Here is an 8511-nt window from a genome sequence, read left to right as displayed (position 1 = left end):
ACTGCTCGAAGCCGCTCACACGCGCTTCGGGCCAGCCTTTCTCAAGGCTGTGTCTAGAGAAGTCGCGGTGCTCCGGGCTTTCCGCCGCCGCGGCACTTTTATTTTTTTGTAAATGTGGAAAATGGAATTGCCTTCGGAGTCCTGACTCAGGAGTGGGCAGGGAGAAAGAAGCCGAAAGGGTATCTATCAAAGATTTTGGACCCTGTGAGTAAGGGCTGGCCAGCTTGTCTGCAAGTAGTAGCAGGATGTGCCCTAGTGCTGGAGGAAGCTAGGAAAATCAGCTTTAATAGCAATTTGAAGGTAATGTCCCCTCATAACATTTGTAGTGTGTTGCAACAAAAGGCGGATAAGTGGATTTCAGATGCTAGACTTCTGAAATATGAAGGAATTTTAGTTGAGGCCCCAAACTTAACATTAGAAACGACAGCTTTACAAAATCCGGCTGCAGTTTTATATGGAGAACCCGAAGGCGAACCTTTGACACATGACTGTATAACCACAATTGAGGAACAAACCAAAATTAGACCTGATTTGGAAGAAGAGGAATTGGAAAGCGGAGAAAAGTTGTTTGTGGATGGGTCCTCTAGAGTAATAGAAGGAAGGAGGAAAACGGGTTATGCCATCATACGAGGACCTGATTTGCAAGTCCTAGAATCAGGTCCATTAAACAAATCTTGGTCAGCCCAAGCCTGTGAATTGTATGCAGTATTAAGGGCATTGAAACTACTAGAGGGAAAGGAGGGGACAATATATACAGATTCCAGATATAGTTATGGGGTGGTGCATACGTTTGGTAAACTGTGGGAAGAAAGAGTTTTAATAAACTCCCAAGGGAAGGATTTGGTTCATCAAAAACTCATAATTGCAGTATTAAACGCCCTGAGAAAGCCCAAAAGGTTGGCAGCGGTTCATTTGAAAGGACACCAGAAGGGAATGGACTTGAGGAGTAGAGGAAATAATGCCGCTGATCAGGAGGCGAAAAGAGCAGCATTACGAACAATGGTCCTAAAAGAAAAAGGGGAGCATGAAGAAATTTTGAAACCCAGGGATAGTGACTTGAGAAGTAGATTTACTGAGGAAGAGAGGTTAAAACTCCCAGAGACAGGAGCAATAGAGAACCCAGAGGGAAGATGGTTTCTCCCAGATGGCCGGGAAGTACTACCAAAAGCCATAGCTCAAAGAATATTAGAAAAAATACATCAAAGGACACATTGGGGAGCACAGGGGTTAACAGACTATTTCGCTGCAAGGTATATGAGCACAGGTATTCGAGACTTGGCTAAGCATATTACTAGAAGCTGCCTCCCATGCTTACAAACGAATAGGAAAAATCTCAGAAAATTACCGTATGGGGGAAGACCCCTAGCAAAAAGACCCTTTGCAAATATTCAAATTGACTTCACCGAACTACTGAAGGTAGGGAGACTTAAATATCTCTTAGTCCTAGTAGACCATCTCACCCATTACGGAGAAGCTTTCCCAACATCTAGGGAAACTTCATGAACATTTGCAAAGGTGTTATTGGAAGAAATAATCCCTAGATACGGAGTACCAGAGACAATAGACTCTGATAAAGGTCCCCACTTTACATCAAAAATAACTCAAGATGTGGCAAAAGCATTAGGAATAAAATGGGAACAACACACCCCTTGGCACCCTCAAAGTTCTGGGAGAGTAGAAAGGATGAATGGGGAAATAAAGAAGCAACTTACCAAGCTAGTGATGGAAACAAAATTATCATGGGTCAAGTGCGTTCCACTAGCCCTTCTGAATATTTGAACCCAGCCAAGGGCAGATTTGGGAATTTCCCCTTTTGAGATGTTATATGGTATGCCCTATAATATAGAGGAAGTTCAAACACATCCAAACGTGAGTGATCAATACATTAATGAGTATTTGATAAAATTAATGAAATTCAAAAGGGCATTGTGGGAAAAAGGGATGCTAGCCCAAAGACCACCTTTGGATTTTATATTACACCAGGTACAACCCGGAGAGTGGGTGCTAATAAAAAGTTGGAAAGAGAATCCCCTAACACCAAAGTGGGAAGGACCGTATCAAGCCCTCTTAACAACTGATTCTGCAGTTAGAACAGCAGAGAAAGGCTGGACGCATGCGAGTCGAATAAAAGGACCCATGGAGCCACCAAAGGCTAATAGCTGGGAAGTGGTTAGCACGGCTGGGGACTTGAGACTTAAGATATCCCGAACAAAATGTCATCCAAGAACTATTAACCTGCTTAGAAACTTATGAATAATAAACTCAATAAGGGCTTTTATATAGAATATAGGAGACCTCCACCTAGTGGTGAGTAAATATATAGTAGAGGTGTTAAGATAGGCTGTGCTTTATGCCGGGTTTGTTACCCTTTTGTCTGTTTTAAATGCATAATATGTAAAGAACACTGGTGGACCCACTGTCATAGAGGCTACCCACCAAGAGGGGCATGTAGCTCTTGCTACACTTGTTAACCTCTTGCCCAGAGGAGACTCACTAATTGGGCCCTAGTAACCAGAATACGAGCAGGAGAATTTGAGGCAGGATCAGAGAAGTGGTGGGCTATCTACTCAAAAGGAGTCAATCCCTTGTATTATTGTTACCATCCAAACGAATCTGCGCCTTTTGTAGCAAATATAGTAGCTGGGTTGTGCAGAAGGTGGCTCCAGGAACTGAGGTGCAATACCCCTTTGGTAAAGCATAAAAGTTGGGAAAAATACATACAAAGAAACAATAAAAGAAGGAGTAATTCCCCTCCTGAAGAGTACTCTTGCTGCCGAGAAGATGGTACATCCCGTGTCCCGCAGCAACTGGGTCAACAGGAGAAGCAAAAGAGTAATAAACCGTGGAGGGAAGCACTCCAATGTACATGGGACCAAAGGGTCATGGTCCTGGAAATGCCACAAGAGTGCGGATAAAACAACCCAACAAAGTAATTTCTGGGAAATCCAAATTGGGAATTCACAAAAGAAAAGCCTCTATTATAGCAGGGGAAGCCAATGCTCGTTAAAGAAGTCAGTAACATTTATAATCTTAATCAGCACGTTTAACATTTGCACAAGCGCGACTCACAAACCCTTCAACTGGTCTTTAATCCAATGGGAAGACCAGGCCATTATCCAATCACAGATCACCTCTGAAGCCCCCAGCTTTCAAGTTACACTGGATTCTCTCATTAAGTGGAGGGGTACTGGTTATAAACGACCCGGGCATAGTGTGCTATATATGTGCCCAGCATCTAATCCAGGCAAAGGATATTGTAATTACCCTGGCAAATTTTATTGTGGATATTGGGGCTGTGAGACAATTTCCATGGGATGGAAAGTACAGAACCCAGATAAGTACCTAAAGGTTGAAAGGGGTCCACACGGATGTATAAGGCCCTGGATAGATCCTTCGGGGGAAATACTATACGCTGGGACTTGTAAGTTCCACTACATCAATATCACGCAACCCCAAGACCCTGGGTGGTTATTAGGACGAACCTGGGGTTTTAGGATATGGGAATCTGGAAAGGATTGGGGAGGGCACATTCTTATAAGGAAAGAGGTGGTCCCCCATGATCCTGGATCTGTTGGACCAAATCCAGTGGTATGGGGAGCAGTAGACCCCAAGGTAAGGGATCAGAATAACCGTTCAGAAGAACTAGAAAACAGCAACGAGTCCCAAGTATCAACCACAGTGGAGACACCCCAAGAATATGAAAACAAGGCTCTTTGGAAAATTTTGCAAGCTACCTTTAAAGTGTTAAATAATACATACCCAAATTTAACTAGAGAATGTTGGTTATGCTATAACATTAACCCACCCTTTTATGAGGCCATAGGTTCCATAGCAGAACCGAAAAGAGTAAACGGCACCAATCTCGCTGCCTGTCTATGGAAAAAGGGAAGGGAAAACACCCCAGGAATAACATTATCTCGAGTCACTGGGAAAGGAAAATGTGTGGGAAATGTGCCCCCAGATAAGGACCATTTATGTCAAACAAAAATGCAGATTAACGACCCTCACAAACCGGCTCAGTGGTTGATTCCAGCAGCCAATACTAAATGAGTTTGTAACACCCTAGGAGTAACTCCATGTGTTTCCATAGCAATCTTTAATGAAACCCACGAATTTTGCATACAAGTTATAATAGTCCCCAGGATTATTTACCATTCTGAAGAATATGTGTATACACAATATCAAAACCCAGGGCATCATTTGGTAAAGCGAGAAGCCCTCACGGCACTAACAGTAGCCGTATTGCTAGGCATAGGAGGAGCTGGATTAGGAACAGGTGTAGCATCCTTAGTGAATCAGCACCAGGGGCTCAGAGAGATTAGAATTTCAGTAGATGAGGATTTAAGAAGGATTGATAAATCTATAAAAGACCTCACAGACTCCCTAGACTCACTGGCTGAAGTGGCCTTACAAAATAGAAGGGGATTAAATCTATTATTTTTACAACAAGGGGGCCTATGTGCTGCACTCAAGGAAGAATGCTGTGTATATGTAAACAAAAGTGGGGTAGTAAGAGAAACCATGGCCAAATTACGAGAAGGACTGGAAATGAGAAAGAGAGAACAAGAAATGCAACAAAGTTGGTACGAATCCTGGTTTAACTATTCTCCCTGGTTAACATCTCTACAATCCACCATAGCAGGGCCGCTAATTTTACTAATCTTAGGACTTACGTTCGGCCCTTGCATTTTTAACAAGATCATTAGCATTGTGAAAAGCAGGTTAGAAGCAGCTCACCTTATGTTAATACGAGCTAAATATGAAGCCTTAAATGGGGAAGAGAGAGAAGATTATTTGGAGTTAAGTAAAAGGGAACTACAAAGATTTAGCGAACAAAAGTAAGAACTAGAAAAAGGGGGGATTGTGATAAATAGAGACCCTTTTGTTTGCCTAAACATGTAGATACGATGCTTTGCAAAACTGTGCTTTGTGAAATCAGGATGAGGTTGAAGGCTGCTATGATGCTTGCATGATTAATAACAGCCTTGCTAGCATTCTTGAATTCCAGGGAATTACCAAGATAATCCTTAAAAGGAAACAGCAAAGAAAGGTCAAAAGGATAGGACTGAGGAAGACTCTTGATCTTCATCCTCTGACCACCAGAAGGCAGAAAAAGACCCCCTAGCAACTGGAGACACATGCGCAGAGACACCCGAGAAAGGACACGTAGCCCGGAAGCCGTACCACTTAAAAGGGAGAACACGGAAATTGGAAGCGCGGCAGTTGGCGGAGTGAAGACTCCCCTGTCACCCAGCGCTGATATTTGCTTATTACTTGCTTGCTGTAATTAATAAAAATTTACTTTGATTGAATCGTATCACTCTCTTGAGTGCATTTATAACACTACCACAAGCAGAACCTCACTCGTTGTAGGAGAAGACAGCAGGAGACGGAGCCTCACAGTGGTGCCGAATTCTCCCCACAGGAACCACAGCCTGTTGCCTCTCTGATGCCGTGAGAGCAAGAGAGAGCTAGGAACTGTGCCCAGGACCCTTCCTCCAGCCCAAGTCTCCCAGTATCTCTGCTCCCACAAGAGAAACTTCTCAGCTAATAAGAGTAGCCAGCCCTACCCTTCCCCTGAACCGGCAACTTCTTTTGTCTCTCTGAAGTACCAATCAGTTTTGTCTCCTAGCAACATATGGGGGAAAATTCCCTGAGAGAATGTAAACAAAAGGAGCAATCCTAACCTCCAACAAGTTATTAGACAAGAGAGGCTCAGAGCCAGCAGCCACATGTTCAGAGGTGAAACTGCAGAAGTGACTCATGGATCCCCGTTCCCCAGATTACAGTCTGCTTGCTGTGCCCATCTTCCTCTCAGCCCCTTACCTGATAAGTGGGAGGAACAAACACTCCTTCCAATCTCATACATCAATCTTGACAGCAGCAGAGCAAAGGAAGTTGAAGTTCACCTGTAGCAGCCCATGGAGAGCCACCTTTCCTTGTCCACTCACTGTGTGTGACTTCAAAACCACTGAGAGTAGCCTTAGGGCTGCCAGCTGCTGCTGTGCTGCCTCCCAGCTCTCTGAAGTTCACCTTGTGTGGATTCTCCATGAAAGGAATGAGAAGAAGGTGTCTTCACAAATAAACTGTTGGGCTGATGGTAGATAAGGCTAGATAAGGAGAGGTAAATTGTGATAAAGAAGCATTGAGGGGGGAACCATAAATTCTATATGAATTCCACTAATTGATGCAGACTGTTACTCAAGACTGTGCTGCATCTCTGGATTGAGAGAAAAAAGGAAAAAGGAAAACATGCTGGGGAGTGTTATAAATAAAATCAGCCAAATTTTATCAATAAGGATTTTATTAAAAAAAATTGTAAAATCTAATGTGAAAAATGAAGTTCACTCCTGTAAAATTTTAAAAAGGTTTAATAAAGACAATAAGAGACATAAAATAAAGCAAAGAGTTACGGGCGGGTGCCTTGGCATGCTTCCAAGAGCACACCTGGTATCTTGGGAACACCTTTTTATCCCATCCTGCTGTGAGGGTTTAATGCATATTCAAAGCATGTCCCCTCCCTGGTTCCGCCTTCTTAGAACATGCTCGTGTACAGTTTTATATTCTGCTGGTCAGCATTTTTTTTGCTGGTCATCATTATTCTAGCTGGTCAGCATTAATTGGAGTTTGGTTTCCTTTCTTCTGCAAATGGTCAGTGTTGATAACAGTTGGGCCCCTCATCCTTCCTCTGAGAGCAGCTGGGCTTCATATCTTTCCCCCCTGCCAATGTCCTGGTATCGGCTTTTTGATAACAGTTTGCTCTCTATTACCTGCTGCTGATAACAGCCTGTTTTCCACTGTCCTTCTGTTGGAATAACAGCTTGGTCCTCCCATTGTCTTGCCTGTTGGAGTTATCTTGCCTTGTCCGGATGAAACATATCCTTACCGTTCAGAATTCATATCTAAGCCTATAACTTGCTATGAGAGAAAAAAATATAGCAAAATCATATAGCATATAACATTTATAACATAGAATAATTGTGAAAAGCCAATATTTACAACTTGAATTCACAACACTAATTATGGAAACAACCACAATCACAGTCAGCGTCAAGCACGGGATCAGTGCTGGGTGAACTCTGAACCAGCCTCTATTGCACTGATTCCCCCAAGTTCACAACTTGTCTTTCGGAGAGCTGTGTTTTATACAGTTTTTACAGCTTGAGGCTATGCAGCTTCAATTTCTTTCTTTTTCTTGTGTTGTTACATATTCATATTTCTGCTACTGGACTATTGATGAGTTTTCTGAGAAGGAGATAAAGCTTGAGTGTTTTTTCAGGAAGCAGGCTTTGATATGTTGAATCGTGGTGAGTTTTTTTCTTAGAAGTAGAGGGAGTCTGTGTAGTTTTTTACGGGAAACCGACATTGAGATGTATGGTCCTGGAGAATCAGATCAGGTCGCTACAAGGCGTTAATCACTGGGTCGTTAGAGCGTTTATCTTGCTTGGGTGGACCCACCTCTTCTCAGTGTTAATTGCTGGGTCGTTCTCTTGCAAATTCCTGGTTTTCCAGCAGCTGCTTTTGCAATCTCAATTGCTTGTGGGTTTTTTGTTTGGTTGGTTTTTTTTACATAAAACATGCTTTTATACTTGATTTTATATGTGTACAATAAAACACGAATTATACCAACATATATTACAGGGAGCATACAATAGAAGGGGTATTAAGTGTTCGGGAAGTCTGTACCTCTGAAGTACCTCAGCCAATGGGGAAAGAGAGAGGGAAATGTGGCTGAGAAATTAGGACAAAAAGGAGGCTGCATCCTCTAAAAATTTTGAGAGACTCCTTGGGGAATGCCGTATGACCTCTCCCTTTATTTAAATAAAGTTCCAGCACTCCTCTTTCTGCCTTTTGGACATAAACCTATGGTGTTTGAGGATTAATTGTCCTGATATCCATGTATTATCACAAGGCTCATGCACCTTACCATTGTCATGTAACTTTTATTTATGTATAAAAAAGCTAAGATTACAGTCTCTTTCTTCCCTGTCCACTCAGGATTCTCTCTTCAAGCCAAGCTGCAGCAGGACTGCTTGTGGAGCACAATGGAAGATCCGTATTCCCAGCAACCACATGGATCCTGACATGACACTGCTGGGCATTGAGGGACTAGTGACCCACACAAGCATTGTCCCAAGGAGTGCAGGTCTTGCACCCTGATGGCATTAGGGCATATTCTGTATCCCTGCAGTCCTGTACTCCATGGATCTGATTGACAGGCCATTGAATCCACACAGTGCAGTAATTGCGGTCATCCTTTCACCCTCCCAGCCAGAGTCAGGAGCTCTCTTCTCCAGGTCAGTGTATTCACTCTTAGATTCCTGCGGTTTCAAACCACAAGTCCCCTCACCAAGGTCTGGAGGAGAGATGATCTCAGCCCTTCTTCTGCATTGTGGGAACTGATCTAGCTGGGATATATCAAACCCTGGACTGGGTTCCTGAAATGGAGGGAATAAACCTGAAGCCCTTGGGAGATGGGGTGCTGGGGGGATGCTAACAGAGTCATCCCAG

This window comes from Parus major, chromosome 20 (genome assembly GCF_001522545.3).
Source record: "Parus major isolate Abel chromosome 20, Parus_major1.1, whole genome shotgun sequence".
NCBI classification, from domain to species: domain Eukaryota; kingdom Metazoa; phylum Chordata; class Aves; order Passeriformes; family Paridae; genus Parus; species Parus major.
This window is presented reverse-complemented; position numbering follows the sequence as displayed.